Here is a 22,382-nt window from a genome sequence, read left to right on the forward strand (position 1 = left end):
GGAGCTGGATGAAAGGCTTCAGAGGTGGGGTATGGAGCATCGCCTCCAGTGTGCCAGTGGTTGGCGGGGCTGGGATGCACTCCTGGGCTGGGGCAGAGTATATGGGGCGGTTCATCGCCTCACCAGAGCAAGGCCTGACCGGCCCCTGCCCTCACACCTGAAATGTTTTGAGCCAACAATCCTTCCAGTTTCTCACATTGGAACACTTGGATTCATGATGTTGGCAAAAAGATATTTCTGCTTATTTTGAGCTGAAGTCTGACACATCAAAATCATAAATTGCATTCCTCCAAGTATTTTTCTCATCCCAGCTGGGAACTATAGATATTTTTCAATGTGGGCAGGAATATCTGGATGGAAAGTAATTTTTTGGAACACGTGTAATTTTGTGTTCTAAGTAAAATAGTGTCTTTTGAAGTTATTAGTTATTAGTTATTGAAGGCAACAATGAACAGTCAGAAGTCAAAAGGGAGCCTACAATAATATCTGTGAGAGTGGAGTACACCGGTGCTTGTGTGAGGAAGATTGTTGAGTGATCTCTGAGACCAGTATTCATCTGCTGGAAGTACTGAGGAAAACTAGAACAAGAAGTATCTCTAGTAGAAGAGTCAAAAGGAGTGAAATTGAGGGAAGAGGCATGAAAAGGACTTCCAGGAGCCAGGAACCTTAAAACAGATAACAGATGTCTAGAATGTATGATCTAACAACACGTTCTTCTCTCTCTCCATTTTGTGTTAGCTACTTCTTTTCTTTTTTCATCTTCATCTTAGATTTGTAGTACTGTTTTTTTTGGTTTTTTTTTAATTGGGAGTGTGCGTTTAGCCTTGGAAAATCTTGGAAGCTGAACTTTTTCAGTCATTGTTTGCATTATGCTTCCTGGAGCCCCCTAGTCACCTCTGCTATAATGTCAAGGTCACAGAATAGCAAGTTAAAAGGACCAAGTGGAACCAGAAATGCTCTTGGATGACAAAAACCAGAATTTCTCTGTGAGGAAAGCACCATCAGCCACAGTTGTCCTGAATTAAGAACTATCCAAATAGCAGAGGTTATTTTTTAACTGTGATGATCACTGTCAACAATTTGACCCCAAATGAGCTTGTAATGAAGTGAGATTAATTTGAGTTGCCAGATCCTGAGTGATAAATCACAATTTTAATACCCATAGACATGTTGCTTTCATGCCCCTCTAGGTAAAGAGAGTGCTTAGGGACAGTCTTCAATTGACACATCTCCTCTCCCTCAGTTTTTCCCGCTCTGGTGGTCCCACCACTTTTGTAGCCCTTGCTTTTCTGATTGCTTCACTCAGCTTTGGTCTTAAGATTAGAGTCGATAGCTATGGCCAAAAATACAGCATATGAACATATACAGGACCTTGAGAACTATCGAGACCAATCACCTTCTTTCCAGAGACTTGATGTGCAGACGCTCCCAAAATGTGGTTTCTCATCCCATCAGCCTAGAATCTGAAAGAACCAAGAAATACCAGAGCCAGTCATGTGGAGAACCCTTTGTCAGACACAAAGGGATCAGGAGGAACTTGTGGACATAGAGGAATACTGGGCCTTCCACTGTAACAGACTGCCCCAGTTCCACTGAGACCCTGCTTCCTGCAGGTACAATACTTAAACAAGGCTATATTACTTCTGATGCAGGTGCACTGAGAAGGTAGAGAGTGAGGAAAAAGGTAATGGAAGAGGAATTTTTATTTGGGGTTGTCTTCAATCCTGAACTTCCAGCTTCACTTCTTGCTGTAGGCACTGTCAGTAAGAAGCAGTCTGAGTACCAGGAGAGAAGGCAACTCCTCCAAGAGACAGGACTGATTGATTTTGCTATCTGTTCAATTCTGACCAAATTTGTACTGGTATGTCATCTGGTAAGGGACAGAACCGATACAACAATTCCCTGAGGTTTCCCCTGAACCAATATTCACTACGACCCAACTGAGAGAAATGCACTACAAATCTCTCATTTGCATTTAAAAATTTGTTGCTGGAAGAAGAACAGAGAAAGTAAGCTCACTGGAGTTCTCTATATCCAATAACCTTGTAATGCAGAATTCTGATTCCTCTTTGTTTTTCTGAGAGTAATATACTTGCTAGGTTTCTTTGTGTTGCTGCTTTAACACTCAATTTTATTTCTAGCAGGACACTGACAGAAATAGCACAGCATCAGCTGGAATGATGGAAGCTGTAATTAAATGTGGTTTTGAAATTAACTGTAAGGACAGGCAGCATCATCTTAGTGAAGAATACAAGTATTAAATGAAGAAATATGCGAAGTACCATTTATATTTGCCTCCCTAGGTTGTGGAGTAACTTGAAACAAAGAAGAAATCCCAGTTTTCCCAACCCCCCATAAAATTGTAAAACTTTTCACTCCTTGATACATAGCTCTAGATATTGCTGATAAAAACCAGAGGGCAATTTTAATGAGAAGAAATCATAAATCTAGGATTTAACTCCTAAGAAAACAGATCAGAAGCTAAAGGACAGCCAGGCTGTTTCTAGTTTAGCTAGATTTAATAGAAAATAAAAATACAAAACACTCTGTCCTTTGCCAGATATCTTTGTCAAGAAAATACCATTCTGAATAAAGGACAGTGTTTTGAATAAAGAAGAGAATGTTTTGAATAAAGAAGAGAGTGTTTTGAGTCCCATGAGAAGAAATTGTGCAGTTACCAAACCTGAGGACAGCCATTGTGCCAACAGTGATGGGGCCCAGGTCCATTCCTTCAGATTTAGTCTGTTGCAAAATTTTTGCTTTATTTCTGGCTGTGGGTGTTAGAAAGGCTGTGCCCTCTCTTTGTCTCTCCCTCAGCTCAGAGATGAATAGTGGTTCCATCCTTCAGCTTGAAGGAACCTGTTACAGTTCAGGAACTCTGTTAGGAGTTTCTAATTGATATTATGACAGAGATATTACGAAGTGCTTCAGTATCTAAATCTACTATGAACTGACAAGGCTGTTATTTGTTCCTACAAATATCAATCATAAAGCCTTATAATCAGAAAAAGATGAGAGTGTTATGTGATGTAACTCTGCAGAAGTTCCTCCACTGACAGATGGAGACTTAAGGAATAACACATTGGGGTGTGTGTGGGGTGTGTGGGGAGTCAGGAGCGAGGCGCAGAGAGAGAGAGGGGGAGACAGAAGAGAGATAGAATTTTGGGGAGATGCCATATGCGTGGTGCCATCCTGACCACCACAAATCACTCATCTGGGTTTTTTATGCTTTTTTTGCCCCCAAATTGCCTTTTAGCAAGGTAGGGAAAGAAAGCGTGGGTTACCACAAGGGTTTTTTTAAAATGTAAATTGATAGCAAATTAAATTTGTTTCAGAAGCTTAAACAAAGTATGCTATATAGCTGCCTAATGCCCTTGTTTAATAAATTCTAAGTGCAAACTGCTGTCAATGTGGACTGTATGAAAAAGGGCATGTTCCAGTGAGGAGGCACTCACTGAGGGCTGTGGAGTCCTTGCTCTGTGAAGGCACACGAGCAAGTCTGCTGGGAGAAACAGTAATACCTTCTTTCTGGGCCCAGGGAAGCTTCAGAGCCCAGACACCCTGTAAACCAGAAAAAAAAATCAACCAAACAAATGAGATCAACCGACCAAAAAAAGCCCAGGATCTGGACTGTGCAGCAGGAGTGCTTTAATCTGTTTGAAGGACAACAGCTTTCAACCTGAGCAGGAACATTGCTGCTAATAAAAGTAATAACAGCTCATGTGGGCTGGATTGCAAGACTTAGTAGTGAATGTCAGTCAGTTGTTCTTTGGTTTTCTCTTTTAGATAAAAGTATAATTTATTTTTAGCTGTTTTAAAACATAGGTATAATACTTGAGATACAATAATACATAATGGGATTTAAAATATAGATGCCAATGAAGCAAAGAGGGAACAAAAATCCACTAAATTGAGGAAGACTCTATTATCATTAGAATATCAACAGTGTTTTAGCAAGTCAAATTTTTTGTCACTTCTAGGTGGTCTCAAGCCAGTTTCTTGGACAACTTTAATAATCAGTGACATTAGTGGGGACTATATTGATTGATGAACTCTGTTGGTTTGTTTCTTTCCAGTTCTGCTATGAAAATCTAAATACATCTCCAGGTAACCCAAGAGAGTAACAAAAATTATTTATCATTATTTCTTCTTCACTCTCTGTTGACAGTGAATTCCCAGAAAAATAACACAATACAGTAGGCCTGAAACCAATATTGCTAATATCTAGGCAATCTGTTCCACTCCTTTCCTATTATTACAACCTCTCTTTTGGATCAAGCCAGTAACTTAAGAGAGGAACCTAATGTAACTATGAATGCCTGCTGAGTTGTACTAACTCTTGTTTTGGTTGCTAGCAAGAGAGTTGGCTTTTATAAACAAAGATATTTTTCATTACTTCATTGTCTTCATTTTCGCATACAGCTTCATTTTCCTTAGCCTCAGTTATAAAATCTAGGAGTTTCTATGCTCACTTGCCAGATGATGTTCACTTCCAGTATGAACAACAAATATGTTAGGAAAACCAATTTGGAAATTTACACCAACATTAATTTTCTGCATTATTGCTCATACTAATGTATTACCTAGTTACATTTACTCGTGTATTACCTAGGGACAGGCTTAGGCACAGGTGAGTGATGCTGAACACTGAATAATGTGTGTAGCATTCTCTGAGGCTCATTACAAAGCCCACCTCTTTCTGAAATTCTAATGCAATAATTTCTGTTCTTACCCATCCTGGAGACATTCTGAAATTGTGCTGTCCCTTATCCCTATCTTATTACCCAGAGTCTTCCTCAAGCTTTCCCAGCTCTTTTTTTTACCCTGACTTCCACTGAAGTATTCCAACCTGCTAAAACTCTCACTGACATTTCCCAGACTCCTGCCCACCTCCAGAACTTCCTGGACACCTCCCAGCTACTTGTACTGCTGAGCAGGAGAGCAGATCTGTTCAGGTATCAAACAGCAATATACTGGAATGTATAAACTTGGATTGAATAACAGTTTGCAGATTGCAGGAAGTGCTCAACTTTTTACAAGTGCTTCCTGGCTTTTATTAATTGGAAAGCATATGACAAGGTAATTCTACTGGGAGTTACAATAGCTATTTCCATACCACAAAATTAGAAAATGGAATTTTTTTTACTGTTCAATGGAACATATATATATTTCTCTGCATCGGAAGAGACTCCTTACTTAAAGGTTCATAGTCAGAATCACTCTGAGGAACAGAAGTTAATATCCAGTTATTTTTCAAACTGTCTTGCTCTGTGATAAGGCCAATTATTTTCACTGTGCTGAGACATCACAATGCTAAGCAAGAGCAACATATAAAGTATTTGTCTGGTGTATTATGCATTTGTTTTTACACAATGGCCTGTCCACACTTCCATGTTCTTAGTACCTGTTTTAAACCTGTATTAAAATAACTGGAAATTTGTGGGATTTTTAGAATGTTTTCTCAGAGTAGCCGCATGAAAATTTGTCTCATTCAGATATGAGTTAAAGTGTAACATAAAGATAAAGTAAAACCCAGTTATTAATTTTAATTTGAATTCCTCTGCAAATTATATCAGAAAAGAGAGTTCAGAAGTATGCTTACTCTTAACTGCTTTCTTCCACACTTTACGTCAGAGAAGCTGCAGTTACAATAGTTTGTCCTTCCTCTTTACCTGTTGCAAGAAAATTCCTGAGATGTAGACATAAAACCCAAATCAAACAAAAAGGTGTAATGGCACTTCAATAGCACTGTTACTATCCTGGAATGGCAGTGAGGGCACTGAGGTGCCCTAAAACTGCAGATGAGTGTGTTTCAGAATGTGTGTCAGTTTTTTACTCAGTATTCTGCCCTTATTTTTAAAACCCCACAGTACAACAAGTGCAGCCACATCCTGTGCCTTGAAACAGGAAAGTACTTGGATATGAATTTGAGTTTCATTTCTGGGGTTTGCCAAGAAAATACAGGCATGAAACTACATAAAGGAATAGTATGGTGGATTCTTCTTTTGCCTTTAAATGTCTTAATATTGATAAGGATTTCCTCAGTGGCCGTGAACTGACAGCCTTGGCTTTTGTAGAAAATATGACTTAGATATTTCCCTCCCAAACCTGTTGTTATACACCAAGCTGCTGATACAAGCCATAGGCAGCAGCAGACCTTTCTGTGCAAAAGTGCAGGAAGCAAATTGTTGTAGGATATTCAGGTACAGTTTTAACCACTGGTAAGATTTTGTTTGATCTTAATTTGTGCTTTGTTCACAGAAAGAGTTTATTCAGGAATTCTGTTAATCATTCCATGAAAATGTCAATGCAGGAGATGACAGATAGGACAAAAATCCTTACTGGTCCTTCAACTTTACTTGATTCACTAGTTACTTGCAGCTTTGAATATGGACTAGAATAAAAAGTACCTGGAATAGGAGTGCTTTGGGCAACTGTATTACATCTAGGCTTCATACAGGTGCACACGGTATGTCTAAAAGACTTAATATAGTGGCACTATTATTACTGACTCTGCAGTAGTCCTTAGTCAAACTGACATCAGCTTCAACAGGGATTTTAAACAAAAATTACTCTTGCTCATCCAGTGCCCATTCTATACCACTGCCATTACTTTATTGATTTTTGTATTTCTTTTTTTTCTTTTTTAGTTCTTTTTTTAAAAATCAGCTTATCTCTTTTATTCTACACAAGAATCCTAGAAAAGAAAAATTTGTAAGAAAAATTACTTTAAAGCAATTATTTTTGAAATGTTAGAAGGAGCCCTGATTTTTTTATGTCATTCATAGTTGTGTTTGTTTTTATACAGATCCCCAGGAACTATTACAATATTTATTCCCAGCCTTTCAGTAAGCCAGAAAAATGAATGTGGGAACCATCAAGCTAAATCAGACCAGTGCTCCACTGAATCCATGTCACTGTCCAATCTCTAATTAAAACCAACTGGTTCAAACTGGGATACATAAAACTACAGAAGACTGTGTTTAATGTCCACATCTTCTTGACTATTTGTGTCTGATCACATCTTAAAACTCATTTTTAATGTTTGTAGTTTCTGCTTTACAGCTGACAGCTGTATTTTAAACACTCACTCTCTATACAGCATTGTTTCCTTATTTTAGCTTTTCCATTAAAAATAAAGTGAGAATGCATGTGGCAAAGAAATCAAAATAGTATTAAGTTTATTGTGTTTTTCCTAGACTTAGAAATGATTAGTTACCACATGCTGGTGCTCTTAGAGCACTAAAATATTCTAGACCTGCTGTCAGACCAGCAAACAGTAAAACACTGCTGAGTTCTGATTAGACATGCTTGTCTAATCTGATTAGGTGACTCTTACAGTATTAGATATGTAATTGATATCGTTCAGATTTTAGTCAGTTGATATGGGATACAGAAATTCCAAGAATGTGCACAAGGTTGAGTGGGACTTGTAGAGTTCATTAGTGTCTGTCCAAATGGCAGCAAAACTGCTCTAACATCTCTGGGCGTGGTACGCCTAGTTCTGTATATCACTGCAGTACAAAATAGCTGCTCTGGAATTGTAGTTGACATTTCTGATCACCCTGAAGTGCCATGTCCACTCCTCTTACACCAGAAGGCAATTCATGCATCTCCACGGAATTAAGCTAAAAATCAAATGAAGATTGTTGATTTCTTCAGATAAAAGGGTCCAGGTATTATCTTTACATACAAAGATACAGACACCACAGATGCTTATTTTGCCAGCTACTGGTCCTCTTTTTATTTATAAAGAACAAAAATTTTTTTTTCCTGTGATATTCTATGTAGTAACTCGCAGAAGTTGTAAGTAGAAAACAGTTATTTTCATTGTATTTCTAATCTACAGATATAATGTATGTTTAATCTGGGTATTAAGATTCTGCAAAATTTTATTTTTAGTCATGCCATTATTGGTAATTATAATGGTGCTCTCACAACTGATCAAATATTAATGTCACTCTTTCATATTTATACACTGCCTGTACTTCCTAGATATCTTTATAATGTTGTGACTTTGAAAAGTTTGCCATACTCTTTCTCAATAGAAAAAGGATCAGCAATTTCATAACACTAAATAATGTAGTAGGAAACCTCCTTTCTGACCTGGCTGAAAAGATATTTTATGCAGTCTTCTGACTGTCTCAGTAGGCCTGAAAAGAGAAAGAAAAAAGAGGAGAGGGAGGGAAAGAGAATCCAAAGCCTATTCCAAACATCAAATGCTAATTGCAGCTAAAGAAAAGCACCTGAATTTCTGCCACAAAGGGAGAAGAGTGTTGCCAGGAGCTTTGCAATGACCATTTGACATTTCAGCTGTCGGCCCTGCTGCATATAATCACAGGGTGTATTTAAGTTCTACAGCAATTGCAAGTCTACTAAAAATGTAGTATTCTGCCATCCATCAAGCTGAAGGAATGACAGGTAAAAAATACATATGAATATAAATTGCATGGTGCTTTTTGTTATAAAAAGTGATTGAGCTTGCATTTGAGTAAGTTTTTTCATTCTTCTTCTTTGCAATCCTTGAAGTCACTTGGTAGCAATAACACAGTGTAATTGTTTTATGAAGCTATTATGGGTATTTAGCTTCATAATGACTACCTGTGCACTAAGAAGACAGAAATTTTTTCTCTGTTGCAGGATGAGAGCCTTTGTGCCTTTGAAAAGAGCATGCCTTTTCCCTCAGCATGTCACACAGTTTCAGGGATGGTTTTGGAAAGAGAGATTTGGAAATCCATAGCTCTGTTTCTTTCCTATTCCATTGGAAGCTATCTCTGCTAACAGCAATAACCTCTGCTTCTTCACGTGATGACATTCCCAGAAGAAATGTCTTTTATGCAGCATCTTCCAGATGAAAGTCACTGAGTGGTCTATGTGGCAAAGCCTAAAGAAATGGAACAGAATGCCAGTGACATTGGGTAGAATCCCATGTCACAAGCAAATAGCAGTTGCTTACTTGTGGAATTCTGGTTGAAAACTTATCTTTGAGTGCTAGGCTACTTAGGTAGGTCCCTGCCCAACAGAACATTGATAAATAGGTATAATACGATGTATATTCATTATTTTACTTAGACAACAATAATCTTCACATCATACAAGAATTTTATAGTTAAAAGTCTCAAGTAGATGGTGCTATACAGACAGAATGTGGGAAAATTGAATGAAAAACATAGTTTTAGGTCGCTAAATCAGGACAAACTTTCCATTGTAGACTGAATCATAAATTTTCTTTCTGTTCAGTAAATGCCTTCCTTGTAACACATTTTCTTCAGCTCCATCTCAGCGGTGGTGAAGTGATGAGTTTGAAGGTCAGACCTTAAGAAGTTCCTTTATGTCAATACTTGCAAATATATAGAATAAAACAAAACTGTTCTGCAAGTCAAATTTGGAGCATTGCAGACACAGCTTAAAATCATGGTTGTGCTTATTCCTTCAGACTGCATATACCTTGCTTACCTAGTATAATAGCTTGATTTCTGCTTTACGGCACTTTACTGGGTCTTGGAGGCGTAGTTTACAACTAAATCTTAATATCTAATTAATTTTGTTGGAAGCTGTGTCTAAATAATGACACAGAAGTGAATGTTCTGTGCATGACTTGTGTACCCATTTGGAAAAGCACAAAAACTATCCACCTTGCTTGCAAACCTGGTTTTGTGTTATACACATATACCTGAGTTTACATGCAAAGGTACAGCTAAAATAGTGTCTCCATAACAAATTACTACTGCAAGCATTATGAGAACATCAGCCCCAAGGCATACCAAAAAGGAGACTCAGGACCACCTACTGCAGCATTTTTCTTGAGTAGTAAGAGGGTAATGAAACTCACTCACCCTTCAAGATTTGCCTAATGCCGTGAGTGTAAGAAGACACATCTTGTGTTCTGATGTACACAGAATCTTGAGAGTAGTCACAGCTACCACAGATGAAGACTGAGGGTAGACTCTGGTTTTGACTGTGTTATGAGATGTGTTAGTTCAGTGTAGTGGCTAGAAAGCTTCTAAAAACAAGGCTGAAATTAAGGTTGCTTTTCTGATAATAAAAAAAAGACAGAAAGATGATATGAAATGCAGGGCAAGAGGCCGCATACAATCCCACAGCTGAATATTTCTGAGGGGAAAAAGAGAAAGAAAAACAGACTGACATGAAGAGGTGCCCCTATATTAATCTTAAAGCAAAAATCTGTGGTGACTACTGATCTGAGATGCTTTATTCCCCATCTCTAGCTGTTAAGTTTACAGATCTCAGCTGGGCCCATTTGGTATTTATCCTTTCTCTAGGGAGAGAAGGGAAAAAACAGAGTACAGACTTCCCAGTCTTTGAAAGCCCAAAATAATAGCTGTTACACTTCACATTGGCTGACCTCTGTGAGTGAGGACAGGCCTCCAACTGGCTCAGATATTTTCTCAGTAGAGATGTCAGTGTGCTGCACATACTCCACGTTACTGAAGAAAGCCTTAGGCACTTCTTAGTAATCAGGAAGCAGCTTTCATTTTCATGAGAAGATTCCCTCCAAACTGCACCTGGCAAATTAAGAATTGTGAGTTCACTGTGTTTAAATTGTGTGACACTGCCAAACCTAACAAATAGCATTACTTCATGAACTAAACATATCCTTTATTGTTGTAGTTCATCAAGAGATGATGCCTTAAGACGGCTCTTCAGATAACTCTATAAACACTACAAAATGATTACTTCAAAATATGAAAGTACAAGAGAGACTCTTCCTCATGGCCTGTGCTGTAGATTTTATGACCAAGATTTTAGCTGCAACTGGTCTAGCCATTTCCTTTCAACTTCAGAAATACGACAATGAATATGGCTTAAAAACTAAGATTGATTTTTGTCATGATAGTATGTCTATCTAAAAACGCTCTTCTCTGTAATAGTGCATCAGTCACTATTTTAGGGGCTGGGATCAAGTTTAATAAGGCTGTATCATAGAAAGAAGAAGGGAAAAAGCATGACAAAAATTAAATCAGCTTCAAAATAAAATTACTTCATACTCCAAAATGTGTTACTTTTTAGGCTATATAAAGACCTCAAGGAAAAATGAGAGTGAATATTGAGGAAAAAAATATTATTTGCAATTCCTCTTTGAATAATACTGAAGACTTAATATTTAGCTAGCAACAAGAAAACAATGTTCTATGGCCATGTAAAGCACCTAAATTTGTAGATGGATATCAAAGTGTGGAAAATGGTGGCAAACACATTCCCAGGATTGGCATAGTGGTAGGCTACATTTTAGATCCCAGTCCATGAAAAGTGAAGACAGGCTTGTGAGATCTATTTACATTTGCCTGGGATGGTATGGGTGGACTTTAGATAAAAGTGCTGGGAGTTAAATGAACTGGAGCCTCTTGAGGCTGGGGTGTGGAATATCTTCCTTTTACAGTTACTGGTCAGATGAATATGTTCTATTTTGCAGCTGCTATATGGCCATCTCATATCCATTTCTAAGTTCTGACAGCCACTAGTGTGAGGTTCAAAATTATTTTTGTTCAAGACCTCTTCTACCGCAGTATTGATTTTAGTGAGCAGAATTAAAGGGTGCTGAATTCTTTTATCTCCAACCAAACACAGCAGAAGTTGAAAGCATGCAGACGGGAGCTTTTGAAGACACCGATACCAGCTGAACATCTTGTGGGAAAAATCTTTGTGCTTACATGACCATGCTGCTCTGTGTTACATATCTTGGAAACATACGATTTATGTTGTGCAGGAAATACCGTAACAGACCAGAAAACTAAACAAACAGCAGTCATTCCCCACTCTCAGCTATTTCATCAGCTTTCTGCTATTGTTACAGATGTCTTGACTAAAACCAGAAAGAAGAGAGTCTGAAGACCTCTCCTACATGAAAACCTGCAGAGCAGCATAATGAGTAAAGAAATCTCTGCAAAACTCTATTAGAGGGTTCTTCTCAGTGATTCCAAATGGGGAGAGGAGGAGGTAAGATTTACTTTCCTGTACAGGATCACAGCAAATTCATGTGGATACCAGCTGCAGAGTGATGTCAAAGTGATCCCAGGCAATCAGTTGCAGAACAAACCATTCAGACATGGAGATATCTAACAAATTTGCAGAAAAGATTATCCCTGGGGGGAACCCTCAGGAGTCATCACACACATTCCTGTTATGAAAAAAGTTCCTTGTAGGTTTTTAAGGTTAAATGACATCAAGGCCCTCCCAAAAAAACCCCAAAACAGATCATCAGGGAAATTGTTTCTGATTGGTAGAATATCAGAAAAGTGTTGCCAGTTCAAACACTCTAAAGGACATTTATCTGAGAAACCGTATGACACAATTTATTGGACAATGACCTGCATACACAGCAAGCTCCTGTCTAGTTCTTAATACTGGGGTCATGAGGAGGGGAAAAAAATTTCTATGAATAAATAGAGTGACCACAGCATTGCAAGCAGAAAGTTCAGAAAATGAACTTAAATCTTGTGGAAATGTGATTCACAAAAAGAAAATTTCTTTTCTGAATGACAGAGTAGAAGAGATATGTATTCCTAAAACCTCTTAGAGTTTCAGGTACATATGAAGTATCTGCATGGAGAATACTTCACAGTTTACTGAGCATGAAGAGTTGTCATTATAATCCTACCCAGTCATGGTTTGATGTGCATATTGTATTTGACAGCAGGAGGGCTAGAGGTGTGGCTTCTGTGAGAAGCTGCTAGAAGCTTCCCCTGTGTCTGATAAAGCCAATTCTAACTGGCTCCAAAACTTGGTCACGAGTCAAGGCTGAGCCATCAGTGATGGTGGTAGCACCTCTGGGGTATTTAAGAAGGGGGAAGGGCGACGGTCCAATACCAGCAGTAGCAGTCAGAAGTAATGCATGACAATAAGTGGAACAACTCTGCAGACAAGGTCAGTGCAGAGGGAGGGGGAGAAGGTGCTCCAGGTGCAGAGATTCCTCTTCAGCTCATAGGGAAGACCATGGTGAGGCAGCTGTGTCCCTGAAGCCCAGGGGGGTTCATAGAGCAGAGATCCCCTCGCAACCCATGAAGATCCCGTGGGAAGGCCATGCTGGGGCAGGCTCCTGGCAGAACCTGTGGAGCCTTGGAGAGAGGAATTTTGTGGAGCAGGCTTTTTAGCATTACTTATAACTCCATAGGGGACTGATGCTGGAGCAACCTGCTCCTGAAGGACTGCAGTCTGTTGAAGGGACCCATACTGGGGTAGTTAATGAAGAACTGCAGCCCATGGGAAGGACTCACATTAGAGAAGCTCATAGAGAGCTGTCTCCTGTGGGAGGAATCCCAAGTTGGAGCAGAGTAAGGGGGTGAGGAGTTCTCCCTCTGAGGAGGAAGGAGCAGCAGAGCCAGTGACGAACCGGCTGCAGTTCCCACTCGCTATAGCCCTGTGCTGCTGTGGAGGGAGGAGTTAAGAAAGTCAGAGCAAAGTTGAGCCCTGGAAGAGGGAAGGAGAGGTGTTTTAAGATTTAGTTTTTACTTTTTCATTCTGCTACTCTGAGTTTATTTGTAATAAGTTAAATTAATTTTCCTCAAATGGAATCTGTTTTCCCTCTTTTGGTAGTTGTTGAGTGATCTCTCCCTGTCCTTATCTTAACCCATGGAGTTTAGTTATATTTTCTCTGTTTTGCTGAGGAGTGAAAAGATATAATGGCTGTAGTGGGGACCTGGTGTCCAGGCGAGGTCAACCCACCACTGTGTGTCTCAAGCAGGGTGAAATTGTATGTCTTTGTTTAAACTGAAATAAAAAAATGCTGCAGTGTGACAAACAATGCATAAAGAAAGAAGAAACATAAAAATATTTACTGGAACAGGGTGGACAATAAAAATATGTAAATATTGCGTGAAACACATGAGAGCAAATTCATTCTGAAAGAAAACACTGGCTGCAGTGTGAAGACTTGTTCTTTCATAACATACAGCACTGGGCTGCAGTGAGCCCAGTGTTAATTGCTAGTGTTGTTTCTGCCTTTATGATGTATATATATTAAATTTATGTACAACTGAATTCTTCAAGAACTGATAAGCCACAACTGCATCTGGAACATGTGAAGTGTCAATAGCATATCTAATTATTACCTTGCTTATAAAACTAGCACTAGAAGAACAACCTTACAACCTCTAGAAGAAAAGCAGAATGATATAAGTTGTTGTAGTGGGTTCAATTTGAAGCGGGCAGAAACACCAAATTAGTGTAGTGCTTTTGGTTCAAAATACTCATTACTTACTTATTTACTGTCTGTGAGATAAGAATTAGGAGAAAGCAAAGCAGGGACAAAACTTAAAAGAATATAAAGAAGTTTATTAACAGACCTAAAAGAAAGAAAAAAAGTCAGACTAAACCTTCAGAACACTTCTCCTCCCCCCACCTTTCTCCCTTCTCCCACTGACAACGTAAAAAGAAAACCCTTGAGATTTTCAGCCATTTTACCACTTCTATAACAACCTTGTTCAGTTCACTTAGGGAGAGGAGTCTCTCTTGCTCATGCTATGGAGACATCTCCACAAGAAACAGTTCTCTCATGGGTTCAATGTCACAGTGAGACAGCCGCCTGGGTTGGTTCTCTGCTGACATGTGAAAGTCCCTTTCCCCAACTTACAGCTTTCCCCACAACTGCTTTCCAGGGTTCAATCTTGAGCTACTGGGGTACCATTTTAAGGATGAGCTGTTCAGAAGCAAAGGTTCTCTTCACCTAACTCTGGGAGCATCTTCATCTCTAGGACTATCTCTGGGAGCATCTTCATCTCTAGGAACAGAGGTCTTCTCCTTCTGATTCGGAGCAAGAGTCCTCATCACTTCCATCTCTCCCTGTTCAAACTTCTCATCAAATTACAGCTGCTTCAGCATTTGCTTCTTTCAGCACAGGTACTTTTGCTCACAAGTACAGTTTGAACACTCCACCCCCCCAATCTTTCATGAAATTACAACGGGTACTCTGATATATCATAGTCCGTCACCACCATAGCTTTACAACAGAATTTCAGCTTCTAAGCATCTCTTCTTTCTCCTCCCCCAGGGTTTCAGCTCTTCCTTCTTCACAGACTTTGGTGTCTCTATGGTGTTTTCTTCACCTTCCCTCTTCCTCAGACTCAGAAGAGGATTAATGTCTGCAGGCTCCATCTGCTCTGGAGGAAACTTAGAGCACTAAAGGGTTAATCTTACCCAGGCCCCGCAGCTGGAGTTCTCTTATGGCTGTTGGTCACATGATCTTTGCTGGGCAGCGGGGCAGCTTCAGGTGAATTTTCAGCCACACTGGGGCGGGGGGGTGGGCGGTGTCGAGCCAGGCCACTCTATCTGCAAGTAACAAGGATGTGGGAGAGGCCATGGATGGAACAGCGCCGCACGGCTTCAGGATGGTTGTGTCCCGGCCCGGGCTGAGCAGGGCCCAGCCTGGCCCCACTGGGCCACCCGGCCCCACCCCCAGTTATCTGTCTCAAGGCTGGAAGCAAGAGAGAGCTTTCCCGGGGTTTGTTCATTCTTAAATGTGGATCACAGAGGCGTGTCAAGCTCCTTAAGTGGCTTAAAAAGTTGCCAGCATTCAAACTAGCCAGTTGATAGGTTCTGTCAAGTCATAGAGGAAGCTGTAAGCACCTTTTTGCAAGAGAATCACGTCCGTAGCTATGCTAACCCATGACAGTTGTTCATCAGGCATTTGAGTTTCAGCTGCTAGAATGGCAGACTGGTACACCTGCACCACCTTACATCAGTTTATAATTTATTTTATATCTTCTATAGTTGAGGTATTTCTCCCCACCTTCGTATGCTCCATGGGCTGCCATTATCCTACCGCTGACTTTTCAAACACTGTTAGATCTTTTTCCATCCTGCATTTGGAAGCAGATTCCCAAGATAAGAATTCCTCTCTCTCCAGCCAAATGCATTTTTTTTTCATCTGTGATGCTTCCAAAATCTTCTGCAAGAGTTATGTTACTGATATGCAGAGTATTAAGATGAGAAGACAGTATCTTTGTTGCCTGTACTGCTTCATCTGGCTCTTCCATCTGTTGATTCCTGTAGACTGCAAGACATTTTCAGCCAGGGTCGTAATTTTCTTCTGTGTTTGTAAACAACATAGACCTGGGATTCCAGCAGGGCTCTTAAGAGCTGGTAAACACCAACAGCACCAAGCAACAACAAAATAATGCATGCAGTAGAAATACTTTTGTTGATGACTCTATCTTTAATGGAGAAGATAGTAAATATTTTTCCTAATTTTTTTTGTAATTTTTTTTTTTTTTGGTAATTAAGTGGACGGTGTTACCAGCATGAATAAGCTGGAAGTGCTGCACTGAAGGGATTTATCGCCAACATGTGGTTTAGAAGTTTGACTTTTTTTGAGAGAAACAGCTAAATGAAATCATGGGGTTTTTAGTGAATTAAACAGTAGCTGGAATCTATGCAGGTAGTCTTTAATAAATGGGAAAGGAAGTGAAGATACAAGGGGGTAATATATACAGTGAGAGAAAACAGGAAGGAAGCATTGTGTAAAGTAAGAAAATGGTTGACAGAAAATTATATTAAGTAGTGAAACAGATCTAGGAAACAAGAAAAAATAGAAAGAGGAGTTTTGAGGGAAGAATGATCACAAAGTAGAAATGGGTATTGTGCAGTTAAGAGTATCAGTATTTGAAAACATTTAAGATGACTGTCTTTCTGAAGAAAATGTGGGAAATTGAATAAATTGAGTATGGACTATTTCAGCAGTCAATTAAAAAGCAGAATAAAAAAATTAATAAAAGAGTTGGGTTTTTTTTAAACAAAACAATCAAAGGAGTTTGCAAAAAAAAATTGAAAGAACCAAAAATTTAAATCATAATTAGTGTAGTTTGATACTAAAAACAAAGGAAACAAACAGATCATGTTTTACATCATTGTAATCTAGAAAACCATGTTCCACATCTAAATGTGAAAGATAAAAAGATGGTAAACTATTGATGAGAGCTGAAGCCCGCTACAGGGGTATTAACTTTGTTACACAGATGACAGATTTTGCCTGATTTGAAGGCACACATGTTAAGATGCAGTTATTCTAATACCGTTCTTTGGATCAATATTTTCAATTGTTGTTTCCTAATTTCTGTGGGGGACCTTAGTATGTAAGAGGACGGTAACAACAGAGAGATAATCTGCATCAGGCCCATGGTCCATCTAGGACATTTACTTCAGGAATATTAGAACTAAAGGAAAACATTGAAACATTTTATATGGTTACAGTATTAATTTATTCACTAAGATACGTCTAGTTTCTATTTATTTTCTAACTTTGATTTTATTTTTGTGTGTTTATGTTTCTTTGTTTCTTTAAAAAAAAAAAAAAGTACTTAATGCGTCAGCCAATCATTGAATAGACATTTTTCAGAGAATTTAAACTGTTGGTTCTTTTTTCTGACCAGTAAGAGCGGACTCAAAGTTGGCAAATTGTAAAGAAGCAACTGCTGGTATGTATATCACTGGTCAAACAAAGATCACCCCACATTTTGGGACAGACACTTTGTGCAACCACCAACGACCACTGAAGACCTCTCAAATATGCCTCCGTGGGCACCTGGAACCTGGACTGTAAGATAAGCCCCCACAGTGGGAACTTGAGATAAGATAAAGGTGGTATTATTGTCTGAATGTAATCTCAGGCCTAGGGGGAGGTTAGCAAAGCAGGGGGAGAAGTATATATCGGTGATAATGAACACAAAGAACACCCAATTTATGGGCCACCAACAGTCTCTCTTCCCCCTTTCTTTTCTATTTCTTTCTATTTCTCTACCTCTTATTTTATTGTTAAACAAAATCTGTACTATTGAATTTGGCATATCATCTCCTTTACACCTTAATTTGGGCAGAGGCATCTCTCTCTAATCAGATCTTAATAGTCACCATGCTGAGAGCATGACAAGAAGTATATAGTTTGTGAACTATCCCTGTAGTCTACCATGTAGTACCTTATCCTTGCTTTCTTGATGAAAAAACTGGGGGTGAAATTTCAAAAAGTTTTCTCCCTTAATTTTAGTTTTGCAACTATAAATTCAACTGAAACATCACCTAAACCTGCCATCTTTCAGTTTGAAGCCATTCCTCCTGTCCTATCACTGCATACCCTTGTAAAATGTCCCTCTTCAGCTCCCTTGTAGGCCCCCTTTAGGTAATGCAAGGCACTGTGAGGTCTCTCCAGAGCCTCCTCCCTTCAGCCTCCCTTCACAGGGGACTTGCTCTCGCACTGTGATAATTTTCACGGCCTCCTCCAGAGCCGTGCTAATAAGTCAAATTCTTTCTTGCATTGGTGCCCCAGAGCTGGATGCAGCACTGCAGGTGGGATCTCACCAGAGGAGGGCAGAGGGGCAGAATCCCCTCCCTTGCCCTGCTGGCCACGCTGCTCTGGATGCAGCCCAGGATGTGTTTGTCTTTCTGGGCTGTGAGCGCCCATGACTGGGTCATGTTGATCTCTTTGCCCACCAATACCCCCAAGTCCTTCTCCTCAGGGCTTCTCACAATCCAGTCTCCACCCAGCCTGTATTTGTGCTTGGGATTGCCCTGACCCAGGTGCAGGATCTTTCGCTTTACATTGTTGAAGTTCCAGAGGATTGCATGTGTAAACATCATATATAAATCTCAGAGTAATTTTTACATTTGCACAGGGATGTGTTCTGCTCTCCGTTAGAGAGAAGACACAACATTCTTGTCTGAAATAACATTACCCAAGGCCTTAGTCTGAGATTACCCCTTCTTTTTTGAATAACCTATTATTTTGAGGAGTAGCAGTAAGCTAGTCTTAAAGCAGAGGTTAATAATCTAATTGTGTTGTAATATTTCAGGCTAACAAAAGCGGGGACTCTGAGTGGGATGAAAGATCGAAGAAAACAGAAAATCCTGGGTGAAATAGTAAAAGACAGACAGTAAAGACAAAGACATTACAATTAGTAAGTACTACTGAGGTGACACATGGTAGCTTGTTGGGGTCCCTCCCCTGCCATGGAGCCCTGGGAGAGGGGCCCTGAGGGCACAGACACGGGGTTTCCCTGCCCCTGCTCAGCCTCGTTCCCATGGGTTGGTTTGTGTTCCCTGCGCGGGCAGAAGGACCCTTGGTCCCGTGACTGGAACAGTTCCTGGGCAGAGCCCCGGCCATGCGGCTGGAGAAATAAACATCTCTGAAACATCTATCAAGAATCTGTCTGTCCATATATATTTCCTTTCCATGGGACTCCTGGTTTGATATATGCATGTTGCAGTATCCCCGCTGTAACAGTAGCTTATGATTAGTTTTCTGAAGAGCAAATCAGAACTACTACTGTCAGTAGGAAAGAAAAATAATGACATAAAAAAAAGCATGCTGGCAATAAACAAACACAAAAGGTGAATATGAATAATAAGATGATTTATTAAAAATTGCTTTGAATTCATTTTGGAATTCAGGGTTTTCGGATAAAAGTTATAATTTCTGCCAACAAATGGAGGGTTTACTTCTATTTATAAAACAAATTGGTGCATTGTGAAAATGTGTACCGCTGGTTCAGGGGCTTCACCTTAATAATTTTTACAGGTACAGGTTTAAAAATTGCACAACAATAAAATAATGTGATAAACTGAAATTCTTCCACAAGATGACAGAGTACCATTTATACATCTGAATAATTCAGAATACAGTAATATTTTGTAATGCAAAAGATGCTAAAAAGTGATATGGAAATTTTGGAGATAACTCTGCTGTTTTTTTCATTGGCTTTAGTAGGTTTGGGATTGATCAAGACAAAAATCTTCATGTGAAGGCAACTATGAGCTAATGAAAAAATAGCATAAGCAATTGATAGAAATACAAAAGGTTTTTAATGACAGTAATCCTGTCTTAGAATGTAGGTCTTTTAAAGACTGTTGAGAATTTTCTGCTTCTATCTGTGGGGACAATTTGGTCAGATTTCAGCATCAGAGACATTCTTCACATCATGAAGTCCATATTTAGGCACAAATTCAAAAGCTGTTGATTTACTTGACAGAAATATTTATCTCTCTGCTGCTGAAGCGATTTGAGTTTCCCATTGGCTCCAAACAGGAGTTGGAAGAGGCTATGTGGGAGAAGGTAGTTGCTGATCTCTCTAGCAGACTAATTCATATTTGCTGCTTTTTAAATTAATTTTTCCATCACTGCCAGATAAAGCCATTTCAGTTGCTTATCACATAGCCAGATGTGCTAGCACAAGGCAACTTGGTTTAGATAGCCAAGGCAAAATCTACGGATTTTGTAAAATGGAAGCAAAACTGTACAAACAAAGTAAAATAAGCAAAAAATAAAATTACCCTCAAACCCAATGCTATTATTGAAAGTATCACTTCATCAGGTACTAGTCAAAGTAGATTTCTATTTGCATAGGTAAGCAGTTTCAATATGGTCAAACAGGGAAGAGCATTTTACTCTTGCGACGCAGCAAACTATTTCTTTTTGTGCTTCCCCCACCCCCACTTCCTTCAGTCCTTGTGTATAATGCTATCCTTTCCCAACTTACATTGTTAATGCTGTTTTCTGGAATAGAAAAATATATCCCTTTTTTTTTTGGCCTGAAAAACAATGGACAATATTTCCAGACATTAGGAAAATTGTATGCTAAACACATTTTGGATCTGAAATGGCCTTAGAACATTTATTTCTTATGCAACAATAGCACAAAAATCTTGATGCAAATAGAAACATTAAGTTCTGGGGAAACAAATCAAATGATCATAGATTTTTGGCTGAAGTTATCAGCTTGAAGAATAAGGCCTTTGGCTTAGTGTCCTACTGTTGGCAGGATCCAACTTTTTCAGGGTCTATCAGGCTCTGTAATTTCAGGTTTGGAGATTTTCCTACTTTATCACATGAATTAATTTCTTTCAAGCTTCTGTTCCATACAGTGCTGTTCCTATAAATTAAGGTAGAAGAATAAGGTCATCATTCACTGAATTGCTATGCTTTTGCAGAATGAATTCTCATCTAATATTTTAATTTACATTTCTGTTGAAATAAGTGAAAAAGAGTCAGAAGTTTTCCTGACAAAGGCTTTGTGCCATTTCTTTTTTATAGATATTACAAAATGGTATATAGTAATAGATTAAAATGTAGCCAGTTGTAGGGGTAGTTAGAATGTTCAGCTATGTACGCTGGCGTAATGTTATCTTGTTTTCTACCTCTGAAGGATGAGAGCAATGAGTCCTTAGGAGATGATATATAATAAAATATTGTGGTACAGCGATGTTATGGATTGTTAATTCAGTTTTGATAATGCTGTAGAATGTAGATGATGATGTAGGTAACACTGCAGGATTTAGGGCAGGCAGCGGAAGGAGAGAGAGAAAATAAATTTGATTCAAACCAGTAAAACGGAGAGTTCTTCATCCAAAAGACAGCTGATTAGAGCAACTTCCTGCCAACTGATATTGTGAACAATAAAAATCTACATGGATTCAAGAGGCAAATGGAAAACTTGATGAAATAGAAATTCACTGAAGATTAAATAATGTAGAAACCATTTCTAACTCATGAAGAGCTGAAAAGACTCTCAGGTTTTAGGCAGAGACATTGTATATCCTTACTGTGCTCTTACCCATACTCAGATATTTGCCTGTCAGCCCTACTGGAGATTAGATTGTGGGCTCAACAGACTTCTGCTGTTATCCAGTGGATAATGTTCCTATGTTTTAGCAATTGCAGTTTAATATTTACTAATACAGTAAATAATTTTCATGTACCATATGTTATATACATATATCTATATATATATAAAATATCCCATAGCTGAAAAATAAATGTACACCATAAACATGTATAGACTCTCATTTTTTTTAATGTAATACTCCATTTAAAAATATTGATCTCATTGTATCACTGGGTATCTCCACATGAACAATAATTAAATGACTAGGAAAGCTTAAACTGAAGGTGCTTAGATTTTCATATATGAATCTGTATGCTTTGTAGTGGCTTCATTTGTCCAGAGTGAAAAATTAAACTTCTCTGAATACAAGATGTCTTCACTGGGGTATCTAAAATAGAAGCACTAGAGAATTTTGGTGGTGTTATGAATGCTTTTTTTAAAGAAAAACATTTTTCCAGCCTAAAGAGAAATACATATGGATACGTTCCTTTACAGCGAAAATCAGTGCAGACAGAAGGATCTACCCATACAGATTAAATTGCGAGGCTGCATTCCAAATATATTTGGCAGTAAGATATTGTTTGTCTGTCTATCTATCTATCTATCTATCTATCTATCTATCTATCTATCCATCTATCTCTCTATCTCTCTATCTCCAAATATATTCCAAATATTCCCTGCCACCTCCACGAACACACCGAAGGTTTTCCAAACACAAAATGTGGTCTGTGATATATCATTTTGGATACCTTTCTGATGGCATCCCATAAACCCTTT

The 22,382-nt window shown here is 38.8% G+C and overlaps 1 long non-coding RNA gene across 2 annotated transcripts in view; it reads left to right on the plus strand.

Annotated features, from left to right (window-relative positions):
* LOC121664809 overlaps positions 1-22,382 on the plus strand; it is a 122,709-nt gene that overhangs the window by 19,915 nt on the left and 80,412 nt on the right. For both annotated transcript variants that reach the window (XR_006016139.1, XR_006016138.1), the window contains exon 2: positions 11,816-11,958. This is a non-coding gene — a long non-coding RNA (uncharacterized LOC121664809). The remainder of the gene's footprint in view (positions 1-11,815; positions 11,959-22,382) is intronic.

This window comes from Corvus kubaryi, unplaced genomic scaffold (genome assembly GCF_017639235.1).
Source record: "Corvus kubaryi isolate FWS band 111438036 unplaced genomic scaffold, C.kubaryi_AGA036_p1.0 37308, whole genome shotgun sequence".
Classification (NCBI taxonomy): Eukaryota; Metazoa; Chordata; class Aves; order Passeriformes; family Corvidae; genus Corvus; species Corvus kubaryi.